The sequence below is a fragment of the Elaeis guineensis genome, chromosome 4, assembly GCF_000442705.2.
Source record: "Elaeis guineensis isolate ETL-2024a chromosome 4, EG11, whole genome shotgun sequence".
NCBI classification, from domain to species: Eukaryota; Viridiplantae; Streptophyta; class Magnoliopsida; order Arecales; family Arecaceae; genus Elaeis; species Elaeis guineensis.
The window spans coordinates 33,575,796-33,602,509 of NC_025996.2; the positions used below are offsets into that span (position 1 = coordinate 33,575,796).

Sequence of the window (26,714 nt, forward strand, 5' to 3'; positions counted from 1 at the left end):
TTTGGATCCGATATGGATCAATGCTCGATCCCTTCCTAAATGAACAGCAATGTTGAGTAAGTCGATAAACAACCTTAGGGTGCATTTGGTTAATTACTAAAAAAATATTTTTTTTTACCTTTTGATTTTTAAAAAGTAAATATCAAAAAGCAATATTTGGTAACACCATAAAAAGTAAAAAGTAAAAATAAAAAAATAAAAAAATTACTTTCTATGGAAAGTAAAATTTTTTTGCTTTTTAAAATTTACTTTTGCTTCTTCCTGACTTATCCTGATGCTTGCCACCTCCCCCTCCCCTCCCCCTCCCCCTCCCCCTCCCTTTGGCTCTCTGTCTACCAGGCCAGTGAGCATCGCCAATCGATGGGGCTCCAACCACCACCCCAACTGCCAGGCCGCCCCCCATTCCCAATTTGTCCCCCTTCACCTTCTGCTCATAAGAAGAAGGGCCGAATGAGTAGTCCACAGGCGCCGATGGGCCACCGTACATCTATACTCGATCATAGTATAGTCGGGCCAGGGTAGGGGTCGGGGTGGGAGGTGTGAAGTAATATCTGGCATTAGAGGAATAGTACCCAAAATAGAGAGTAGTTGCAGTAAGGGTATGGCGATGGTTGGGACAGTATGGGGTGGCTGTAAGGAGGGACGAGCGAAGGCAGAGGGGATAGGCGCAGTACTCTTTGGCCGAAGGGGGAGGAGCCGTGGAGTAGTAATAGCCGGAGGGAGGGGCGAATTGGTAGGCAAGCTCCAGTGGCGGGTAAGGGTGCTCACGGATCACGACCTTGATTCGGATCTTGCCCTGGGGGTGGTCGGAGGGGCAGGAGAGCTCTAGGGTTTTGATGGGGGAGGGCATCCGTCAACAGCTACATTAGAGGAGGTTGTGGCTTCGAAGGCATCAGGGTCGAGGAGGTCCTTGAGGGGGCAACAGGTGGTGCCGACGAGGGGCTTGGGGGTCTCAGATGCTTTCGAGTGGAAGATGTCGCAGGTAAGTAGGAGCGCAAGATCGAGGAGGGTGGGGAGAAAGGGGAGAAAGAGGCACTTGTTCTAGACAGGGCGGGTGTTACCAAACAAACTTTTTACTTTTTTACTTATGTTCTATAGCAAAAATCAAAAAAAAATTTAGAAAGTAAAAAATCAAAAATCAAAAAGTGTAACCAGACGCACCCTTAATGTCTTTAACTAATTTGCTGACATCGGTAGCAAACATTGATAAAATTTTTCTGCAAGAAAGCTTTATTGAAAATATTGGAAAATATCAGGAAAAATAACAAATATTTTTGATTTTGACCATGCAATATACAAAGACAAGGAAAGAAATATATAGAATTATTTTAAAAAATACCAACCAACCTGATTTACAAATTTGTTCCAACTATCAATGAATTTCTAAGATTTTAGGGAGAATGAGAATTGTAATTTTTCTACTTCAAGACATATAATGATGGATCGATAAACTTGACTAGCAAAACATTGGAGAAATTGTGTGTTTTATATGGTAATTCCTCCTCCTCTAGTATCTTAATTTTATCCCTAACTTTTATTTTTGAACTCACTAGCGGGATCCAATGGTTAGACTAAGCTAGCCAAGATCACACGGCAGCGATCGCCCCTTCGACCTAGGCCTGGATTAATGGTTGGATCGAAAGAGGGGTGCATTGAGATAGGTGCTAGAGATGGGTCGAGCTTGAGCCTGGGCACAGTCCAACCCACCAACAAGTTCAGCCCATTGGCACTGGGCTGGAACGGGGGTGTCATCCCATTTGCGGGCATTGTGGCAGGTGAGCCATCTAGGCTTGGGTCATGGTCTAGTGGAGCACCTGGGGCCAAGCTTAGCCTAGCCCAAGCATGCCTAGCCCCCTAAATTTGATATGGGCCGGGCACCATGGAGGCTCAACACATGGGAAGGAGGCACTGGTGGATCTAAAAAAGACCCAGAAAAGAAGAACAGGGCTAGAGGCAAGGCTCCAGCCCTATTGGAGACTCAGGCAGAGGTGGCAGCCAGCTCTGAGGGCTCCAGTGTCTTCTTTTTCTTGGTTAGGATCTTGGGGGAGGGGGAGAAGGCTCCATTTCAATTTGAGAAATCGATGAGCAACTTTGGGGCCCTAGCCAAGTAGGGGCACTCTAGGAGCAGGGGTTGGAGCCTTTGATGGAGCAAGACCCCAAGGGAGAGGGTTCGATGCACATGGAGGCTTTGATGGGTGGTCAAGTCTTGAACCATGAAGAGATTGTGGTCCCACTAAAGCAAGCCATCCAAGGAGTGGGGGAGACTCCATCAGCAATGGACTCATTGACAGTAGGGATTGAGACAGACCTTCAGGCTGAGGAGGATACTAATATGGAACCCCTTCCCCACCAACTATCACAATGAGATTGCCAATTTGGAACACTCGGGGGTGGGGAAACCCTCCTTCTGATCGGTGTTTTGTAGGATTATCCAACAGCACTACCCGAATATATGTGTTCTACTTGAGACTCAACTTTCAGGGATGAGTCTTACTCATGCCAGAAGGCAGATCCCGACAGAATGGAGCATGCATGAGATGAAGTCTACGGGCCTATTTGGGGGATCCTGGTGACATGAAGATACGGCTCGAGTAGGATAGATGCTTTCCATAGATGCAAGCAGTAGATGGCCTTAGTTATTTTGGAGTAGATTGGAGGCTCTTGGCTTTTATCCAGAGTGTATATGAGCATCGAGTATAGGGAGTGGAAGGAGACCTGATTCAAGATTTGCAGGATGGTGTCGTAGGGCTTGCCTTCCTTTATTGCTGGAGATTTCAACTATATTATGGTGTCCCACGAGAAGATGGACAGCAAGCAGTATGTGGATGCACTGATTCTAGGGAGTTCAGGCAGTTCATTAGCAACATGAGTCTAATTGACTTGGGTTATTCTGGACCCAAATTTATCGGGTGCAATAATTGGCAAAGGATGGCTAGAGTTTGGGAGAGGATCAATTGAGATCTTGCCACCACTGACTAGTTCCAGCGATTTTCAGGACATCAGGTTCAGCATCTTCTAAGGATTGCATTGGACCACTGTCCACTTCTTATTTTCACTGATGGCCCATGGATTCTTAGGGCTTCATTTAGATTTGAGAAGTTCTAAGTTTTCTATCTAAGATCATGGGAGTTGATCAGTGAAATGTGGAGGTTGCCAGTCCAAGGGGATGCAAGATACCCGATGACTCAGAAGCTATAGCTGGCTAGGCATAGGCTCTTCTAGTAGAACCATCTTGAGGTTGGTGATATCTCCAGACAGATCGATGGGGTATAGGCTGACATTATGGAATTGCAAATACGAGACAACCAAGAGGGGGTTCTTTAGGAGTCTGACTTGAGAGAGCTTCATCACAAGCTCTCGGTGCACCACTCCTTGCTAAGATAGTAGAAGATGATGTGGAGGCAAAAATCCTAGGTATAGTAGATCAAGGAGGGTGATCAGAATACTAGATTCTTCTATCAATCAATGATGATCCAGAGCTCTACCAACCACATTAGGTAGTTAAGCAGAAGCTAGCGATGGTACATTGGTGGATGACAGCAAGAAGATCAAGGAGAAGATCTTTTAGTTCTTCAGATCGCATTAGATGATAGCCCTAGGTGGGGACACCTTATTCCAGGGGCTCCAACCTATGATCTGCATCTCTGACCAGGAGAATGGGGCCCTGACTCGTTCGGTGTCTGTTGAGGAGGTGCGTGGGGTACTCTGGTCCCTTGAGGAGGATAAGGCCCCAGGGTTAGATGGATTTCTACCACTCTTCTTCCATTGTTACTTGCCCATTATCTAGGGTGAGGTGGTGGAGGCGATGCAGATGGTCTTCAACTCTAAAGGCATTTTGGAGGAGTGGAAGAAGGCACTGATCATCCTCATCCCAAAGCAATGTAATATGTCTATCCTAGGATACTTTAGACCAATCAGCATCTACACCACCCTTTATAAAGTATGTGCTAAGATCTTGGTCGAGCGGCTGAAGCCGATTGTGCCTTGATTGATCAGTCTTGAGCATGATGCTTCTGTCAGTGGTTACTACATCACTAACAATGTTCAACTTGTCCAGGAGTATAATCTGCAACATGCTCCTATCTGCCATAGCCTTATGGCATCAAGCTGGACATAGAGTGAGCCTATGACTAGATGAGCTGGCATTTTTTATGCTAGATGATGCAGGAGCTTGGCTTCTAGTGTAGATAGATCGGTTGGATTATGGACTACATGAAAACTCCATGCTTTGTCATACTGATTAATGGTGCCCTGACGAAATCCTTTCACTTGACTGTTAGACTTCACTAAGGTTGCCCTCTCTCCCCATTTGTTTATTTTGTGTGCTGATGTTCTATCTCGAGTGTTGAGAGTGACGGTCCAGGAGTCAAAGTTGGAGTCCTATTGGCCCACCCCTGAGACTCAACCACTTTTGTACCTCCTTTTTGTAGATGGCTGCCTTCTTATTAGCATGCCTCCATCCAAAAAGCAAGGTACTTTGATCCATTGTGAGGCCTATTGTCACACATCTATCCAGCATGCTTGTGAATCTGTAGAAGTCCATGGTTATCTTTAAAGAAGGTCTAGGTGAAATAGATGATTCAGGACAAGCTGGGAATCTAGGAGCAGTTCGGGACCTTGACCTATCTAGGAATTCCCATCATGGGTTGGTGTCTTTGGAGGACTGACTATAGGTCTATAGAGCAGCAGATCTATAGATCTAAGATCACCTCGATAGCTGGCAAGCCAATACTCTTTTCATGATGGACAGGATGACCCTCATCAGATCGATTCTGAGCTCCATTCCGATCTATCTCTTGGAAAATATGGTGATACTAGACTTTTGTCTTAGGAGATTAGGACAGCATTTTTAGAACTTCTTGTGGGGCTCGAGATACGATTGTCGGGGGGCTCCATCTCATATCCTGAGAGGTGGTCTGCTAGACTATGAGAGATGGGACCTTGAGATTCAGTCCTTATTGGATAGAAGGGAGGCTATAATTGTCAGGCATGCAGTTAGAGTCCTTCTCCAACCCCACAACTTGTGGAGCAGGATGATGAGAGCTGGGTATGGGGCATGGAGTCAGGGATCCTACGTATAGGCTATCCGTGGCTGCTCCATCTCGAGGGAGATTTATACCCATGCTCCTGTAGTGCTGGCCCAGGTCAGATGGTTGATTGAGGATGAGGCTTCAATTGATGTGAGCCAGGATGCCTGGAATTGCTCTCTCTAGGTAGCCGACCTATGTTAGCATGGAGGTGGATGACCATCTATGGGTTTGTGACTTGTTAGCTGCCAATGGTAAGGGCTGGAGAGCATAGGACATTATCCATCTCTTTAGTGGTTTGCTTATTGATTGAATTCTTGTCATCTCGATGCCTGTCCATCAGACCTAAGATTTGAGGGTGTGGGGCCATTCATGCTATCCGAAGGCCCCTATGAGGGACCTCTCCAAGATGTACAAGATGGTGCTGCATAGAAAGATCGAAGATGCATGGATCTAGAGGGTGGCTGCTCATCTTAGGATAAGGCTCTTTCTTTAGAAGGTTGTTTGGAAATGACTTCCGACATGCATGCTACCCAGGGACAGAGGTATGGACTTTCTGATTTTCCGTCTGGTCTGTGGATTAGAAGATGAGTCAATGGAGCATACCCCCTGCATTGTTCGAGAGTAAGGCTTATTTGGAGTGAGGACTAGCCTTGGGACGTAAGCGACGGCCCCTGGCTGGACCCCTTCTGAATGCAATTTGTCGGAGCACGGCTAAGGGTCAACTTATACCTAAGGGGAGGATAGTGTATGTCACTTATCAGATTTGGGTTTTCAAAACAATCTGGTCTTCGATGCTAAGGTGGTACTTACACATCGGGTGCTGAAAAGAGCTATGTGTTTGGTTGTGAGTGTTTAAGGATGGCAGGGGTGATGCTATCTTTGTCATCCGAGATCTTGATGCCAGACTACTCGTGGCAGAGGAATCATATCTTTTTGAGCCATCCATCTCGAGAGCTGAGCTTTAAGCTATCTAGGCGGGTATGATCTATGCCAAATAGGAGTTACAGATAGAGAGGATCTGTATTGAGGGTGATTCGATGATCATTATCAACTGATTCCAAGACAACACGAGATAGTTGGAGGCCCATCCATTTGTCCATGATATCTAGACATCCCTTCGAGAGTTTGCCATGGTGTCTGTTCAGCATGTCTTCTAAGAGGTGAACAAAGCAACAGATTGGGTTGCTTCTTACATTGCTGAGCATACTAGAGACTGGACCCGATGACAGAGTGAGACATGCCCATGGGCCCTATAGAATCTTTTATTTTCTGACTTTATAGATTGTACTCACACTAGAGTCGTGTGATTATCTGTATGTAATAAAATAAAAGTGAGTTATATACCTCTCGGTTAATCGATATTTAAAGGAAAGAACAAATTTTGATTTATAAAGATTTAATTACTAAATTACTGTCCAATAATATATTTTGATCTATTTAGATAAAGATCTAATTCTAGATTATGTTTTAGGAGGATCTGGTGCAGTATATGAAAATATGAGTGTGAGATTTGCATTGTATATATGGGAAGCGAGAAATATGTATTATATATATGACAGAAATTACTGACTTTTTACGTCAAGATAGGACTGTTGATTGCAAACTTGACTTTTTTAATCTAAAACTTCTGAATTAAGAAACTGGATAAGGTCGAAAGTTCAAGATGTCCATATAGAGTTTTTAATTTTTTTCACTCTAAAATGCTAGATGGATCCTTCAATGCAAAAAATATGAATGAAAAGTATATGGCATTAAGTAACAAGCAGAATATAGGTGCATGACGAAGGTAGCTATTTCAAATTAAGAAACAGTAAAAAGCTAACAATTTGTGAGAAAACATAATTCAAACATTGCTAAAACCGTTCATATCCACAACTAATTAGCAATTTGACTCCTAAATCATCAACCGAGAATAGGAAAAAGGAAAAAAAAACAAGGCAAAAATATGAATTTGATTATTTCATTTTGTACAACAAAATAAATAAATAAATAACATATTATTCAATATGAGTTGGGAGTTGATTCTTCGAATGAAAATTTTCAACTTAACAAGCTGAAGATCATATAAATAGCAAACTTCTATACAAAGGATTAAATGATTGTGGAAATGCACTTGATCATGTCATGGACTCTTGATTGAATAACAATTTGTAGAAACATGTCACATTGAGTAACAAAAGCATGTCAACAATCATTTCCAACATAGAATACATGATCTACTTCAAGTAAAATGGTATCCTTCAAGTGCTGAAAGTTCATAAGAAGCTTTCTAAGAAAAAAAGTTCCCATATGAAGCAAGGAAACACCACTAAACTGATAAAAATTCTGGAAACTTCAAAAAAGGAATAAGATCAGCAAAACTGCTGATTCATAAAAGAGAAGTACGAGAATATGTACATTTATTTAGATAAAATTCAATATTCAAAGATCAGATCCGTTACAATATATAGGTACAAAATTAAGGATTTTAGACAAAATCATTTTAACCATATAAAATGATAGATTTTGAACAAAACTACTTTAACAAGTTATAAAGGTTCCAACTTAAGTCACAAATTAAAGAATCTCAAACCATATTAACTACTCTTAATTATTGCAATTCTGAGTCCATCAAGATACAGTGGCGATCAGAGTATAAACCAAAATAAAAATAGGTAAAGCTATAGTTTTATTAACTGCAAAATAAATATCATAAGTCAGAACTATTACTATGACTTCTTAAGACAGTGGATGATGAAAATGATTTTTTAATTCCTTTTCTTTTTCATGGTGCTTCAATTTTGAGGTGCCTAGATCCATATATTTTATATATGCATCAACGCGTGCACCTTATACCAAAACTTGATAAGGATACAAGCAACAAGGTGTAACACCCCGGCCCAAAATTGGGCCCAGAATCAGCCACGGCCCATAAAAAAAAAAAAAAAAAAAAAAAGGGGGGGAAACGGAAGGAGACTCCCGAAGGGAGTCTTCTTCTCCGATGAATCCCGATCGGAGAAGAGTTCTAGGACTCCAAGGATTCCCTATAAATCCCCTTCTCCCCTCCCTCCAAAAGATCCCAGAGCCCGGCCTCCTCTCTTCTTCCTCCCTCTTTCTTTCTCGTTTTACCGATTTTCTTAGACCCGTGCTCACCGAAAATTGGAAACGGAGACACTGCCGGAGCTCGAGGTAAGCCCCTCCCCTTCTTCCTCTCCCTCTTCCCTTTCTCTCCTGACCCAAGACCTCACCGCCGGCCATCGATTTTGCAGGAAATAAATTCCAAAGAAGATCTCCTATTTTTCGAAAGAAAAAAAAAAAGAGCCGCCGGCCGAACCCCATCGCCGACCGGCTTCGCACGGTCGGCCGTCGTTGCCGGATCTCCGGCCAAGCCGCCGGAGCTTGAGCCACCGAGGGGGGGGACCTCACGGTCTTCCCCTGTTTCAGCCAAGGAAGGCCGCGGGAAGAAAAGAAAAGAAGAAGGAAGAAGAAGAAGAAAAGAAAAAGGAAAAAGAAAAAGAAAAGAAAAAGGAAAAAGAAAAAGAAAAAAAAGAAAAAGAAAAAGAGAAAGAGAAAAATAAAAATAAAAATAAAATAAAATAAAAAGAAGAAAAAGAGAGAAAAATTTTTTCTCTCTCCTCTCTCTACCTTCTCTCTCCAGTTTCTCTCTCTAGATTCTCTCTCTATTTTCTCTCTCTAGATTTTTTCTCTTTTTATGAATTTTGTCTCTCTAGAATCTTTTTCATTCTTTGATTTCATCACAGACCGTAGAATAAATTTGAAATGAAAATAAGATAATCTGAGATTGCTCCGAAATTTGTGCGATAGATCTGATCCCAGTCCGATTCTATTCAAAATTTGTAACACTTGATTCATATTGAGTCATCCTGATAGGACCTCTGATGATCTCGATCATGATTGCCTCATCGAAAGGATACGAAAGTTTCTCTCCACTCTCTCTCTACTTTCTCTCTCTAGAATTTTCTCTCTCTTCATGGATTTTCTTTCTCTAGAAGTCTTATGGATCAGTGAAGGATTCAGATACTTAGATAAATCCTAATTTTGATTAATCCTAAGAGAGGTCCTTGATTTGTGTTATCAGGATCGATTACCGGTAATTTTTCTATATGTAATTCTTATATTGATCAGGGTAATGAAGAGATGATTGTCTGCATATGATATCGAGTGGAATATTTTGTTAAAGAAATTCATAAATTAAGGAAGAACATTAATTTCTGTGCTTGGATCAGTCACCGGTAAAGATAAGAATCCCTGTACATGATCACTATTATATATATGCTATTTTACTGTTGGTCTTGCATTATTGATTTTGTATTGTCGGATTTGAGATCGATGAATTTATTATATCTGAGACACTGTTATTTGATTTTGAGCATGAGTATGTTATGTCAATATATATGTATCAGAGATTGATGGCATGATTATATAAATATGACATATCTGAGTTGATCATAATGCAAGTCGGAATTGATTTGATGAAATCAATTCATAATGATTAAATAAAAAGAAAGAGATATATGGTATGGACTAGTCTTGTCATGTGGAACAGCCCGTCAGGAGCTTATACCTGGGACAACCCCCACTGGCTTACAAGTGGATCAGCCGGCCAGGAGCTCATGCCTGGGACAGCCCGCCAGGAGCTTATGCCTGGGACAGCCTCTCACGGGCTTTCGTACGTGGGACAACCGGCCAGGAGCTCATCCTGGGACAGTCTTAAAAGACTTTTTAAATGGATTCGATACGGATGATAACTGAGGTATAGAATTGGATAGTCCAGAGTCAAAAAGAAAATGTTAAAAATCATGTGATTATGAAAAGAGAAATGAAAGATAAGACATGAAACAATTGTTGAACAAAAGTGGTTCACCTGTTAATATATGATGATGCATCTATTTTGACAAGACAGAAAATTTATGAATGTTTGTATTATTTTGGACATTGAACATGAGATTTTATATTTTATTGCTCATCCTTATTTTCAGACTATATTAATATATCAGTGTGATATGGGAATTCTTACTGGGCTGTAAAGCTCACACCCCTTCATCTTTCTTTTCTTCTCAGAGTTACAAGATGTCCATGGTTGGCTATGGTATGGATTTGTGAGTGAGCGGATGCATAGATAGAGTACCATTGATACCTGATCAGAGAATTGAAGAAATTTAAATTGTAATTATGCAATGTTTTATGAATTATTGTTGAAATAAATTATTATGGATGCTAAGGTTGTAACGATTTAATTTGGCCTTGCATATTCTTTAGGGCTTGCTCTAAAGAGTGTGCGGCCATCATGTATCCGATCCGGATGTTGGGTTCGAGACGTGACATAAGGACCTACCACAAAAGCAATCACAAAACATCACAAAGCTAGCTTATGCACAAATTCTTATTAGAGCCGGCTACTGCAATGGTTTCAAAGAAGGTTACCTCAGCATATAAAACCCCACAACCTCTCTTGATACAATTAGTAGCTCCCTAGCCATGCACCTTTTCAAACACGTCATACAGTACCTAAACTTTTTTCTTTTCGACAGCTAGTAATATAAAAAAAAAAAGAGGATGAGTGGGCCCAAGGCAAGAGGAATAAACAAGTCTTATTGTTGTAAGATAATCAGACATAAATACCAAAAGGCATCGACTAGACCAAAAAATAGCTAGTATCAAATCAACCTCTCTAACTGAATGGATTAAACTTTAAAAAAAAAACACTAAAACCAATGCAATCATTAGACTAAAACCTTCTGAGTCAAATATCAGCAAATCAAATCTCATTAAAATTTGAATGAACAACAAATTTTATCTCATTCTCGTATCTCTCGGAGAAGAATATCAGTCTGAACAAGGATGGCATAATCTAGGATATTGGGGTTTCGAGACCAAGGGGGTTGAGGCGTGGAGTGGAATCTTTGAAAGAGTTAGGGTTTGGATAGGTACCGGATCCCAATTAGAGGCGGAGTTGGAGCCATTGGATTATTTGAGGAAGGCCAGAGATCGCCATTGGATTATTTGAGAGAATACGGACGGGAGGAACAGAGCTGCGCCATTTTCTTTGAGGACCTCAGTGGTGATAAGTTGACGAAAATTATATATTAACGACCCTCGTTCGAAGGTCAGACCTTATTTGCTGTCTCTGTTTGGAAATATATAGAAATGAAACTACACACAGGTCTGTAAGGAAATATATAGAAGAAAAGACCATACAAAAGCATTCGATATGGCCTCAATTGTTAACTCATAATTTTCTCACAGGTTTTTATGCAGTTGCCCATGGAATATATCAAAACTGATATTCGGCACATACTGTACAGAGATCTCTAATTATGACTTAATTATTTATCAATGATTTTCTCACAAGTTTTATTTTAATCCATTGATGGGTATCGAAGTGAACTTGCAAATTGCATGTGAAGTATATTTGAACTAATATTTGTCTATGTAATATGCATAGACAAATATGCATTATATACATAGTGTTGTGCAGGATCCGATATCACACGATGCAGTAAAAAAAAATAAAATAAAATAAGAAACACAATATAAATACGTGGATCAGCCTCAAACCTATCTCCACGGGGCGTGCAAACTTCACTATGAGAAAATAAAATAAAATTAATATAAGAGAAACTCACTACTCAACTCTTGTATAAGAGTCTCTTAATAAAAAGCCCTAAAACTCTCACAAAAATTCTCTGAAATCTCTCTTGAAGCCTTTCTGCACTTTCAGGATGTCACCAGCTCTTCAACGCAATAAATGACTCGTCAATCGAAGCTATATAGGCTCCAAAATCTCAAAAATATTATTTCAGTAGAAATACAGACCCAATCAACCCTAGAACCATCCGTGGCCGTCCGATCATGACCGGCTCGCACCAGAACCGTCCGATCGCACAAAATAGCCTATGATCATGCCCGAATGGAGTTCCAGCCATTCAATCGTGACCGCATGCAATCTAGACCGTTAGATCGTACAAAAACTCCCATAGACTGTATGTGGACCGCGTGATTGGTCCACGCGACTTCCATGGACCGCCCAGCACCCTGCGGTCCACGATGGACAGCGCAGGGGCGCTGGGCCGAGTGCCCACATGCGCTGGGTTGGCCCGCATGTGTGCCCATGCTGGCCTGCTCGGCACTGGGCCGTGAGACCTATGAGTGCGCGTCTTCTCCAAACCCGACTGCCCCACTGCCGACCGCCGCTAGCTCGCCGCCGCCCCGTGCACTATACCACCTTCTTCGATCTTCTTTCGTACGTATTTTCACCGTCTGGACTCCGTTTGGATGTTCTTGGGCTTGTTGGACTTCGATCGTCGTCCTGGACCTCGCTGTGAGCTCAATGTGGATCGAATCTCAAGGTGTCAAATCTCAATAATCTCCACCTCGACTCGATATTCGACCTCCACCTGTCTTTGAGAGCTTGTGATCCGTCTCACCCCCATGCCTTGGAGCATACCTGCTGTCTCATGGATGGGCAAATGTGGGAGTCGAGCCAGGCCGCTCGATCCCACCTCCGTTATGGACTATGTCCACTCTGACCAAAGTCCTGCTCGAAAAAGTCTCCTACGGCAATAGAAACTTCATTCTTCGACATCGCCTCTTGTCCTCCCGAGTCTCCCGTCTAGTGCCCGATCCACCTCCACTTGAAGCTCCACCTCACTCTGGGCTCCTCTTGCTCCTAAAGCTCCACCTTGCACTAGATTTCCTGTCAGATAGTAATATCCTCTTATCCTCTTCTCTCCCTCCAGAATAACCCTATCATCGTGCAATACCTTCGAAATTTCTCCACCAGCTACCGTCCTATTGCCTCTTGAATCCAGTCTGCTCAGTGAAATAAGATTCTGCCTGAAATCGAATATGTATCGGATCTCTCTCAATCTCCTCACTACACCATCATGTGTCCTCCAGCTGACCATCCCGATGTCTCTGATCGCACAGTTCGATCTATCCGGTAGATAAACAATGCCCTCACTACTCTCCAGGGAGTCAAACTACTCCTCTCTACAATATACATGATAGGTGCATACGGAATCTAAAATCCACTGCTGGAAAGAAGTAGATACCTCATCAGACATCTCTAGACATCTCCTCTGACTCGCTACTGACCGTCGCTACAGTAGCCCTCGTTCGATCCCTGAGTTGAAGGCAATCTCTGACTAGATGCCCCAACTCATCACATCGGTAACATCTGGTCTTATTCAAGTCTCTCATCCTGAACTTGGACCACCCTCATTATGATCTCCTATCGCTCCGTCTGCCACCTCCTACTCCTCCAGAAACCACTAAAGTTGAGCTGCCACCACCTGAGCTTGAAGCTGGGTTCTCCCTTCTGAGAATCTCATTCTAGAGAATTATCGTGGTGACCTCATCTATCTTGATGGTTCTCTTTTCCACTAGAAGGCAGTCACCAAGAACTCATATGAAGGGAGAAGAGACGTTAGCAAGACCAGCATCTTGGTCTTCTCCTCAATTTTTTTGCCAACGTTGAGGAGGTCGGTGAAGATCTTCTGAAAGTGGCTTAGATGCTTCTGCACGCTCTGTCCTCAGTCATCCACAGTTGGTAGAACTATCTCCAGAGGAAGAGAGTATTGGTGAGAGACTTCATCATGAACAACTCCTCGAGCTTCGACCACAGCATTATCAAGGAAGTCTCGCCAAACACATAGATCACCACCTCATCCGATAGGTACAAGCGATCATACTCACCGTCTGCATTTGGAGCTGCCTCCAATCCTGTACCTCCATGCAAGTCAATTTTTTCTCACACGAGAGAGCATCTATCAACCCTTGTTGAATGAGCACATCTTTCACCCTTGCCTGCCATAAAGAGAAATTGCTCTTTCCATCAAATCTGTTGATCTCTACCTTGATTGTGCCTGTCTTCTATATCTTCTATCTCAATCACCATCACCGCAACCTATGCTATGGCACCACCTTGCTCTGATATCAATTATTGTGCAGGATTCGGTACCACACGATGCAGTAAGAAGAAAGAAGAAACAAAACAAGAAACACAATACAAATACGTGGATCGACCTCAAGCCTACCTCCACAGGACATGCAAGCTTCACTACGAGAGAATAAAATAAAATCAATACAAGAGGAACTCACCACTCAACTCTTGTACAAGAGTCTCTCAATAAAAAATTCAAAACCTAATAAAAGCTCTCTGAAATCTCTCTTGAAGCCTTTCTGTACTCCAAGATGTCACCAACTCTCCAACACAACAAACGGCTCATCAATCAAAGCTATATAGGCTTTAGAATCTCAAAAATACTGTTTCAGTAGGAATACAGAGTCTCAATAATCCTAAACCATCCATAGCCATCCGATCGTGATCGGCTCGCACCAGAGCCATCCGATCATGTAAAATATCTCTGATCACGTCTAATCACGTTCGGATTGAGTTTCAGCCGTCCGATCACGACCGCATGCAATCTAGACTGTCGGATCGCACAAAAACTCTCCTGGACCATACGTGGACCGTGTGATTGATCCACATGGCTTCTATGGACTGCCCAGCACCTCGCGGTCCATGGTGGACCGTGCAGGGGCACTGGGCTAGGTGCTCGCGCGCGTTGGGCTAGCCCATGCTAGGCCCACCCGTGCACTGGGCCACACACGCCTACGTGCGAGTGTCTCTGTCGGGCCCGACCGCGCCACCGCCAGCCCCTCATGCATCATGCCACTTCTCCGATCTTCTTTCACGAATATTTTCACCGTCTAGACTCTATTTGGGCTGTTTTTGAGCTCGTTGGACTCCGTTCGTCATCTTGGATCTCGCAGTGGGCTCAATATGGATGAATCTCGAGGCACAAATCTCAATATATGAAAGAAGAATGGTTGTAGACAACCTTTTTGTAGAAAAACGCCTCCAATATGCTCCAGCATATCGAATATGTGCTTAAAGCATAAATGGTTTCAGTCAAGCTTTTCAATTACATGCGGAATTTTCTTTGGACATATAACTGTCAATTTTACCCCATATACTTCTTCAGTAATTTTTTAAAAACTAAAACTTTGATATAAAAAGTTAAATTCATCTATACATGATTTTCTTTTTAGGTAAGAATATATAGGAGTTGTTTAGAAGAGTAAGAGATAAGTATGGAAGTTTATCTCAACTTTTCTGATTGCAGAGCCTTGGAAAGAGGGACATTGTTTTTGCTCCCTCCATTTCCAACCGGATTCCAAGTTTTCTTTACCATGGAACTTTTTACAAAAAAAAAAAAGCTAAAGATTACCATCAATTCTTTTACATGGTTTTTACCCCACCATCACTCTTTAAATTTTTAGGGTTAAGAACTTTTGGTGACCCAAATGGGATCACCCAAGTGATCTTAGATCATTAGTACACTTGGCAATTACACTTGACCCAGATGGGTCCCGATCCGATTCGGCCCTAATTGGTCCGGTTGGTCAACGTGTTGATCGAGTTTTGATCTGATTCCGATTTGAATCCAATAAATTTATATCTTAGATGGATTGGATTCAGATAGTGGCCGTCCCGATCCATTATCCAATCCTATCTTATCTATATATATTGTTTAAATGTGGGCTGGTTGTATGAAATATGGACCTTATGGTCTTTAGACTTGGTTAAGGCCTGAAGACTAAAGAGTGGTAGTGGACTATTATTCAATACTTATATTTTTATCTAGAAAATCTAATTTAGATGGGGTGGGTACCGATCAGCTAACCCGATACTCAATCAGATAGGGTATCGATAAAGAAAGTGTTGATCCGCTGGATCACGGATCGAGTTTGGATCAAAATGCTGGAATATGGGTCAGATTCGGATCGACCCAAATCCACACCTGATGTGACCCATTGCCAGGCCTAATCACTAGGGATCCTCATCTTGGGGTAATCTGATCCTTGTGATCTATAATAACTGTGTTTCATATGCTATATTCAATGATTAAAGATCCTTGATATCCATGAAAAACTTATTTGGCAAAGATTTTGACAAAACATTATCTTCCAATCCGTAAAGCATTAAGAGAAGTGATAAAGCCAAAATTGATGTAAAGTCGAGATTTATTTTTTGTAAGATTTTTTTTTCTGATTATTTATGGTAGTTGTTTTTCTAGATCTAGTCATCTTTGAACTAAAAAAAGAATCCAATCCAAATTGTGTAAAGGAGGACTTACTAATATTATAAATAAGGGCCATGTACCTCAATTTATGAGGTGCGTGGAGAGTCAATGAAAGAAAAGAGGACACTTGAGTCCAACTTTCACAATTTTTCATCTTCTAATTTTTTTTTCCAAGATTCAAATTGAGTGGGTTGAGATTAATCTTTTTTCTCCCGAATTAGATCATATCCTCCTTTCCATTTTATTTGGATGAGAATATAACTTTTAAATATAAATAAAAATATAATCAGCTATCTCATATAGGATGAGCAAAATCGATGAAGCGGAGTTTTAGAAAATGCATCTTACAATGTCACTACAAGGGTAGGATATAAAATATCTAGAGCATTAGGGACAAAAACAGATGAAGAAACTGATAGAAATGGAATTCATTATCCCCATCTATTATCTAGATTAGTTGGTGAATGTAATATCTATTAGTAGCAGAAATGGAGAGAACATGTTATTCATAGATTTCAGAGATTCAAATGAATTGATTGGAACTTTAGTGTTGATATATAATTTCTTTTCCATTATAAGGCTTAACGAAAAGAAAGATGGAGGAAATCCATTTTGGATTGAGAAACGATGTTTCAGTGCTTAACCTATAATCTAGATTGTTCATGATAAGGACCTAGCACCAATACTAATGATGGGGGTGGGTCACAATACCACTAAAGTGGTTCTAGTAGCCAAAAAAATTAGTGGCATGACAAATATTATTAGAATTAGCAGAACTTTACTTGACACAATAACCTATCGACACTCAATGCTCTTTATCGAGTATCGACACCAAGAGGGTGGTATGCATCAGTATGGCGAACCTTGCTTTCTCTCCCTTTTTATCCCATTCACAAAACTAAATCTTATGTAATCTCTTTCTCCCTTTCTATTTTATTCAATCTCAACCTACTAATCTCATTTCCTCTCTTTCATACACATAAGCACTTGACAAGCTCCTACACTATGCTCCAATTTTATTTAAAAAGTAAAATATAGAAAGAGAAACTCATACTCAAAAAATCAAAATTATTGGTCAAAATCATACAATCATGTGGAAAGCTATGAAGCCATGCATAGATCTTGCATATGCTAAGCCAAGCAAGGTTCGAGCCAATTGGCTAATATCAGTAGAATTTTGTCACACTTCCAACTTCAACCTTAAATTCAAATCTTGAGAATAATTTTGATTCAATAGAGACTACTAAGAAAAACCAAGATTTGAATGGGAGAAGATACTTAAGTGGTTTTTGATGCCCTTCTCCAACCATGGCCTCTCTCTCTCTCTCTACCTTTGTTTCTTAGTTAATTAAGTGAAGATCTTTCGCAACTCTTTTATAAATTCATTTCTATTCATAATATATTTGTACAAGTTAATCTTTTACTTATATGAAAGCAATGCCTTTTTCCAAATTTAAAAATGTATCATTTTTTTTAAATAACAAATCCTTTAGTTTTTAAATTTTAGTAGAAAATGGTTTTCAATTACCTTCAATTTTATTTAATATACTCCAATTTTTGTTAAAAGTACTTATGCTTATTTTCCTTCTACAATTTTTAACTTCAAATATCTATATTTTATTTAATTAATTGTGTTTTTCCGATTTATATTTTAATTTTGTATTTTCATTAATCTTTTTCTAATTCTCATACTCTAAGCTTTTTTGTATTATGGATGACCTTGGAAATTCTTTTTTTAAAATTCGTTTGACCCAAAATAAGGCAATATATATGCACACCTTATACATTGTCTTAGACTCATACTCTCAGTCTTACCTCTTGTGACTGCTTGCTTGCAACATTTTCCTCTTGTTTTTACGAAACAAAACCCTCTTTTTGAGAAAATTGTGAACAGGACTTTATTAACAATATTTGCATCACTACAATACCTTGACTTGACTAAGTGTTTATGCGGATCTTTAAGGAGGTTCAGAGGGATCGTTTAAGTGGACCTTTAAGGAGATACAGGGGTTGGGGGCATGGGATCGAGAGAGAGAGAGAGAGAGAGAGAGAGAGAGAGATGCGAGGTATCAAGACATGAAGTCATTATGTACGCTGCCTGGCTATCATTCAAGAAGAAGAGAAGAGAATGAGAGTCCATACGAGCTACATAGAAAATATTTATCTTACAGCCTGCTGATTATTAATTTACGGTATAGTTAAATGAGGTACCTACATGTCCATCAAACTCCTGTTACCAAACTTTTCTGAATTGAAAACCGCCTAGCACCCCATGCGCGTAACAAGAAGCTATGCAAGTGTTTAAACGGATATATAACATATATAGGATTCAAAGTCAAAACATATTACAAATAATAATTAATTACCCAAATTTAAAAAGGAATTTGAAGATTTCTGTTGGGAGTTTTTGGGTTGGCAAATGGTGGTATGCTATTTATAGGTAGTGAGTGTGCTGAAGCACTGGCACTTTTTTTTGTCTTTTTTGAGGTGACGAGGCACTAGCAGTTGAAATTTGCGCAAAGCATATGATTACGGATTCTCCACAAATATGAGACAACACCCAGTGGGGCGCATATATATCCTCATTAAATGATGGGTTAATGGAAAATATCATCCAGATTAGGAGCCTACGTGGAGGGTTAATTGTGGCTTTACTAGGTGATGTAAACGAGCATTATCACTAAAATTCAACCTTCTATAATTTACAACTATTTTTAAATACCAATATATCTTAATTTTCAATAATATTATAGCATGATTTCAGAAATAAAATCTAACATACTGATAAATATTTATAACAACCTAAAATCTCATTCAAAGATAGTCAGAAGATATTATTTTGGTTCCTAGATCTTGTATGAGTTCCAATATCTATCCAATATATAGCCGATGTGGGACTAAATGCATATCTGTACAAGTTCTCATATACTCTCCTTGTTTAAGTTATGAAATCCTCGCTAATATATTCAAATCCAATCATGAGTATCAAGATTGGTCCATCATTAACCCCAATGGGCTAAGCAATATCTTCTAGTCCACATAGGCCATAAACCAAGTCGGCTCTAATATCATTTCTAACAATATAGGATTTTACCTGGCCAAAAATGCAAGATGAAGGTATTATTTTGGTTTCTTGATTCAACATAAGTACCCAAGATCTAATCAAAGCATACTCAATGTAGGATTAAATGCACGTCTACATAGTTCCTCACAAACTTAAAGTCTTTTGACATGGTGAGAGAGAACATATATGCTATGAGAATTATATTACAACAACCCAAGCCTCGTCTAAAAAACTAGCCGAAAGATATTATTTGAGTTCTTTGATCTTGTACAATATTAAGATCTATCCAGTGCATAGCAAGTATAAGGCTAAATACACATTCGTATGAATTTTCACATACTGCTCTCATTTAATCTCTGGCATCTCCCTCTTCTCCTCATGGGCCAAGGCTACTCTAATACCATTTATCATGATCCAACACCTCATCCAAAAAGACTAGATAGAAGATACTATTTAAGTTCTTGGTTCTATATAGCTACCCAAGAATATTCAGTGTACAGCTAGTGTAGGACTAAACACATTCTCACACAGGTCCTCAAAAATTGATATAAGGCGTTTCACTTGAAGAATCAGTTGCTTGCAAGGCTAATGAAATAAGTAACTATTCTGCTCATATTTCGTCCAGGATATCCTTCACATGTTTTGATGCACTAACCTAGAACATTTGCTGAAGGTAAGTTTTCAAGAGAATGATGAAGCTTCCATTCTAGATGTATATCTTGAGGTACATATTCTACCCAAGTCTTGCAAATATTAATCACCGTGGCATCATGCCCTACGAATTTCATCAATATCAGTTTTAGTGATTTGGAATCCATTAATAACACAAAGACCACCGGCCAATATCATGCTTAGGCTCGCCTAGAAAGAATCTGCAGGAGGATCGGCTGCAGAGGTTGTTAGTTTGACGAAGATCACTAAACAAGTGGATGGGATATCAAATTGATTATCCCCGGAATTAATTTTCTTGCACATGACAAAATAAAGATTAAGCAAATGATTCAAAAACATCTACTTGTGTCACGACCCACACCCAGCACCTGAGTTGGGCACGTGACACGGCCACACAAACCCTAGAGCAGCGCTCTGAGGATCATGTAAGGCCTAAATAATTTAACAATTCAAAATTTTAAATAACCAAGTAAATACCAAATCAATTGACCGAGTCACAACTTCAAATCAAATGTAAACTTGTTCAATACAATTATTCAAATGTTCATTGGTATCAGAGAATTTAAACTAACTAAACTACTAAGGCTTCAGTTCTTATTTGCTCTCGCCCAAACCATCCAACTAAGCATCCTGTGAGTCTGAAAAAAAATAAGAAAGAAATATGAGCTTCTCTAGCTCAGTAAGAATCATTGCATATGTACATCAAGCTTGTAAACAAAATTTATTTTTCTAAACCCAATACAATTTGTGAAGACTCATATGTATATAATAACTGAAATATTGTCATAAATATGCATTTAATAGTATGGATCATCACACATCATCAAGTAAAATTCTTTACTCATTATTGAGTTACATGTTATATATTTCATCTTTTCACATCTTCCATTGACAATCTTTTATCTCTTTTTGGCTTTGGACTAACCAGGATCATGCGACGATCTTTTATTCGGATCGATTTCTATGATCTTTCTCAGATCGAACTATTTATGATCTTTCTCGGATCAAAGTGATCATGATCTTTCTCGGATCAAATTATTCATGATCTTTCTCGGATCAAATTCTTCCACACATAAGCCTGTGGAGGCTGTCCCAGGCATAAGCTCCTGGCTGGCTATTCCACATGACAAAGTCAATCCAAACCATATTTTTCTTTCTCTTTATATTATATTTTTTTATAACGTATAATATTAATCAATTTAAATTTTGCAGTGTACTCAAAAATAAACATGTCATAACTATATAATCATGCCATCATATGCGATGATAAAAACATATTCACGCTTACAATCACATAAGTAAATATCAGCATTTCACATATGATAAATTCATCGATCTCAAATCCAACGATGCAAAACTAACAGTAAAATAGTATATACATGTGATGATGATCATGTATAATGATTCTTACCTCGATCAATGAGAAATCAAATTCATAACCTTATAGTCTGAAAATTAAAACCCTACTTGTTGTCCCCCTGATCGTTGGACTGTTCTCCTATCAAACAAATCAATTTAAGCAAATCAATTTTCTAAAAAAAATTATAAATTGAGGTTTATCGAAACTCTTACCTATGTCCCCCTTTTATTTATTTATTTATTTATTTATTTATTTATTTATTTATTTTATTTTATATATATTATATATTTATATATATATATATTAATTTTTATTTAGAGAAGAGAGAATAGGCTTCTTCTTCTCTTCCCCATGATCAAAAACAGGGGACCCAAGCTCTTCCGAGCGCCTCCCCCTCATCCGGCCAGGTAGGCCATCTTCGGCCACCCTCCCGGCAACCTCAACGACGGCGAGGCACCGTCCTGGTGGCAGCCCCACCCCTCCTTGCTGCTGGCGATGGAAGGAGAGAATAGCGTAAACAGGGGTGTCACTGTTTGAACCCGAACCGGCATCTTGCCAGCTTCCAAGCACACCGATGGCCGGAGAACCGATTCGAGAAGAAGGGAGAAGGAACATACCTTGTTTCGGCGGCCAAAAACAGCTCCGGCGGCCCTTCTCTTCCGATCAACGCTCACGATGCTTCCTTTGAGAAAATCCCACAAATCTCTTAAATTTCTTCGAATTTTTTTTGTTGAAAGATCCTAAGGGAGGAAGGGGGTCTTTATAGTGAAGGTTTCCTACCCTAGCCGGACTCTTCGAGTCCGATTTCACCGAAAACGGAAAAAAGAAGACTCCGATTAGGAGTCTTCCTTCTCCTGTAAATTTTTTTTTTTTTGTTGTTGGGCTGCCAAAGGTTTACAGGCCCAAGTAACTGGGCCGTTACAATCTCCCCTCCTTAAAATAATTTCGTCCTCGAAATTTACATACCTGAGTTTTCGAAGAGTTGTGGATACTTGATCTTCATTTCTGTCTCGAGTTCCCATGTAGCCTCTCTCTCGCTATGATTGCTTCATTGGATCTTCACATAAGGAATACTTTGATGCCGTAACACATGATCCTTCTTGTCAACAATCCATATTGGATATTCTTCATAAGTCAGATCCTTCTGAAGATGCAAGGATTCATAACTCACCACATGACTTGGATCTGGAATATACCTTCTCAACATTGATACATGAAACACATTATGTACATCAGATAAAGCCGTGGTAATGCTAACCGATATGCAACCTCTCCAACCCTGTCTAAAATTTCAAAAGGACCAATATACTTTGGACTCAACTTACCACGAACTCCAAATCTCATTACACCCTTAGTAGGAGAAACTCTTAGAAAAACATGATCGCCTGCTTGAAATTCCAGCTCCCTTCTTCTATTATCAGCGTAGCTCTTTTGCCTGCTCTGAGCTGTATGAAGTCGTTCCTGGATCATGTGTTCTTTTTCACTGTCTGTTGCACTATTTCTGGTCCCAACAGTTTTCTTTCTCCCACCTCATCCCAACAAATGGGTGATCTACACTTTCTTCCATATAATGCCTCGAAAGGAGCTATCTGAATGCTTGCTTGGTAACTACTATTATAAGCGAACTCAACCAATGATAAGTGATTATCCCATGCTCCACCTAAGTCCATAACACAAGCCCTTAACATATCCTCTAGGATCTGTATGGTTCGTTCTGATTGTCCGTCAGTTTGAGGATGAAAAGCTGTACTGAAATTTAACTTGGTACCAAGGGCTTTATGAAGACTCTTCCAAAACTGAGAAATAAATCTACTATCTCGATCTGACACAATAGTAACTGATACTCCATGCAGTCGTACTATCTGCTCTATATACAAGCCTGCCAATCTTTCTAAGGAAAGACCAATCCGAAAGGGTAAAAAATGCACTGATTTCGTCAATCGACCAACAATTACCCATACAGCATTATTATTCCGAAGTGTTTTAGGTAACCCAGTCACAAAATCCATAGTAATATGCTCCCATTTTCACTGAGGAATAAGAAGAGACTGTAATGGTCCTGCTGGTCTTTGATGTTCGCTTTTACTTGTTGACATACCAAACATTAGGCTACAAATTATGCAATATCCCTTTTCATACCAGACCACCAAAAATTTCTTTTCAAATCTTGATACATTTTTGTGCTTCTAGGATGCATGGTGTAAGCCAATAGTGAGCCTCCTCCAGGATCTCGTCCCTTAATTCTGAAATTTGGGAACACATAGTCTGTTATCAACCTCAATGACCCATCCTCATGTGTCCAAAATTTTGTCTGTATACCGGATTCCACTGCTTCTATGACCTTTTGTAACTCTGAATCCTCCTTTTGAGCTGCTTTAATCTTTTCAATCAAAGTAGGCTGTAGTACAAGATTTGCAAGTTGAACTTGAGAATCATGTAGTCGTATTTCAATTCCTGATTTCTCCAAATCTAGCAATATAGACTTTTGTGAGGTAATTAGAGCAGCCAATTCACCAAAAAATTTTCTACTTAGAGCATCGGCTACAATATTCGTCTTCCCGGGATGATAATTTATTGTCAAGTCATAGTCCTTCAATAGCTCCAACCACCTTCTTTGTCTCAAATTTAACTCTTTCTGAGTAAAGATATATTTTAAACTTTTATGATCTGTAAAAATCTCGCAATGCTCTCCATATAAATAATGCCTTCATATTTTTAAAGTAAAAATCACAGCTGCTAATTCTAAGTCATGAGTAGGATAATTTGCTCATATGACTTCAATTGTCGAGAGACATAAGCTATCACCTTTCTCTTTTGCATCAGAACACAACCGAGGCCTTTACGAGAAGCATCGCTATAGATAGTGAAACCTTCTATTCCAGATGGAATGGTTAAGATAGGAGCAGTCACTAATCATCTTTTTAACTCTTGAAAGCTTTGCTCGCATTCATCTGTCCATTCAAACTTTACTTGTTTCTGTGTTAGACGAGATAGAGGTATAGCAATACAAGAGAAACCTTCCACAAACCTTCGATAGTAGCCAGCCAACCCCAAAAAGCTACGTACCTCTGATACATTAGTAGGTCGGCTCCAGTCGACTACTGCCTCCACTTTCCTTGGGTCAACTGAAATACCATCCTTGGAGATGACATGCCCGAGGAAAGTAACACTGTTCATCCAAAATTCACATTTTTGTAGCTTTGCATACAGCTTCTTTTTCCTCAGAGTTTGTAATACAATCCTCAAATATTTTTCATGCTCGATTGAGCTTTTCGAGTAAATCAAAATATCATCAATAAATACAACTACAAATCGATCCAAGTATAATGCAAACACCCGATTCATAAGATCCATGAAGGCTGCCGGTGCATTGGTCAAACCAAAGGGCATGACTAAAAACTCATAATGCCCATATCTAGTCCGAAAGGATGTTTTTGATATATCTCCAGGCTGTATCTTCAACTGATGGTAGCCAGAACGAAGATCACTTTTTGAGAAGACCTGTGCCCCTTGTAACTGATCAAACAAATCATCGATTCGTGGTAAAAGATATTTGTTTCGCACTGTTACCTTGTTTAATTCTTGATAGTCTATGCAAAGCCGAAGACTACCATCTTTTTCTTCACAAAAAGTACCGGAGCTCCCCAAGGTGACACACTAGGTCAAATGAATCTTTGTCCAACAACTCTTGTAATTACTATTGTAATTCCTTCAATTCTACTGGAGCCATTCGATAAGGGGCTTTAGAAACTGAACTCGTACGAAGGATCAAGTCAATAGAAAACTCAATCTCTCGATCAGGAGGTAGTCCGGGCAGGTCATCTGGAAAAATATCAGAAAATTTTTTCACAATAGGAATATCCTATAACCTGAGCTTATTATCTTGAGTGTCTAATACAGTGGCTAGAAATCCTTCACATCCTTTCCTAAGAAATTTCTAGGCACGAATAGCTAAGATGAACTTTTAGTGAAGGAAGAGTTTAGTACTCTTAAAACTAAACTCTGACTGATCTGGAATTTGAAACATTATTGTCTTTTTGAAGCAATCAACTGTAGCATGATATGCTGCTAACCAATCTATTCCCAAGATTAGATCAAAGTCCTTCATCTCTAAGACTAATAAGTCTGCTTTCATCTTCCTATCTTCAATACTTAGTATATAATCCTTGCAAATTGAATTAACCAAGATCACCTCTCCACTTGGTGTGCAGACACAGAGATCATTTTCTAAAGGTGTACGAGACATCTCATTGGTCTTCTTAATAAAACTAGTTGCTATAAAAGAGTGGGTAGCTCCAGAATCAAATAGAGCATAGACATTGTTGGATGCTATTTTAATCATACCTGTCAGATATTCATTTATCATTCAGGGCTATATGTCCATATATATCTAAGCATATAATATATTTATGACATATATATAAAAGAACTTTAGGAGATCGATTCAGTACCTGTCACCACTGAGTTAGAAGCATTAGCATCCTGCTGTGTAAGCGCATAGACTCATCCTTGGGTCTTTGATTTTTGTTGTCCCGCATCTTGTCTTTGTACATCTTGGGGTGCCTGATTTGCGGGGGTATTCTGATAATTTTGAGGCATCTGCTGACTCTGTACTCCTCCTCCACTACGGCATACAATTGCTTTATGACCATCTCATCCATATTTGTAACATTGTCCTCCGGGCCACATACAATCTCGTCTAAAATGAGGTCCTCCACACCTATAACATATAAGGCTCCCTTGAGGTTGTACTTTACCTTCTGTGGCAGTCTGGCTTGGTTTTAGGGTCTTTGGTTTGAAGGCTCTGCTATTTTGACCTTGAGAATCAATTGCTCGACTCTTTTTCTTCATATTTTTCTCTCTTGCTACTTGAGCATCATTAAGTCATTTTTCTATTATTAAGCATTTGTTGACAACTTCCTTATAAGTGGGCAGCTCAAAAACAATCACTAGTTGTTGGATTCTCTCCTTTAATCCATTCTCAAATTTTTTGGCTCGAATATTTTCCTCAGCTATCAATGCAGGGGCATATCTCGATAATTCTTCAAATTTGACCGCATATTGAGCAACTGTCATGTGGCCCTGAACCAGTCGATCGAACTCTCAAAATTTCAGGAGTCGGATACTCTGGAGAAAATACTTCTCATAGAAGACCTTTCTAAATTCTTTCCATGTAAAAGGTATATCATTTGGTCCCATCTTTCCAATTTTCATCTCCCACCAATCAGCTGCCTCACCTTGTAACATAAAAGTGACAAAAGTGACCTTATCTTCAGCAGGACATCTTAAAGCATGGAAACCTTCTCTATTGCTTTTAGCCAGCTTTCAGCTTCCATAGGATCTGAAGTTCCTGAGAATGCCGGTGGTGCATATTTTTTGAAATCTAATAAATTGATTTGACGTTCATACTGATTTTCAGCTCCTTGTTGCTGCTGGAACTGTCGCTCCTGAAATTTTTGTTGTATGATCTGCTGTTGTTGTCCCTGTTGCACCTCCAA

General features: G+C 39.7%; 1 pseudogene; it reads right to left on the reverse strand.

The window, feature by feature from the left end:
* Positions 1-238: 238 nt before the first annotated feature.
* On the reverse strand, positions 239-4,090 carry LOC105043113 (uncharacterized; annotated as a pseudogene).
* Positions 4,091-26,714: the final 22,624 nt, after the last annotated feature.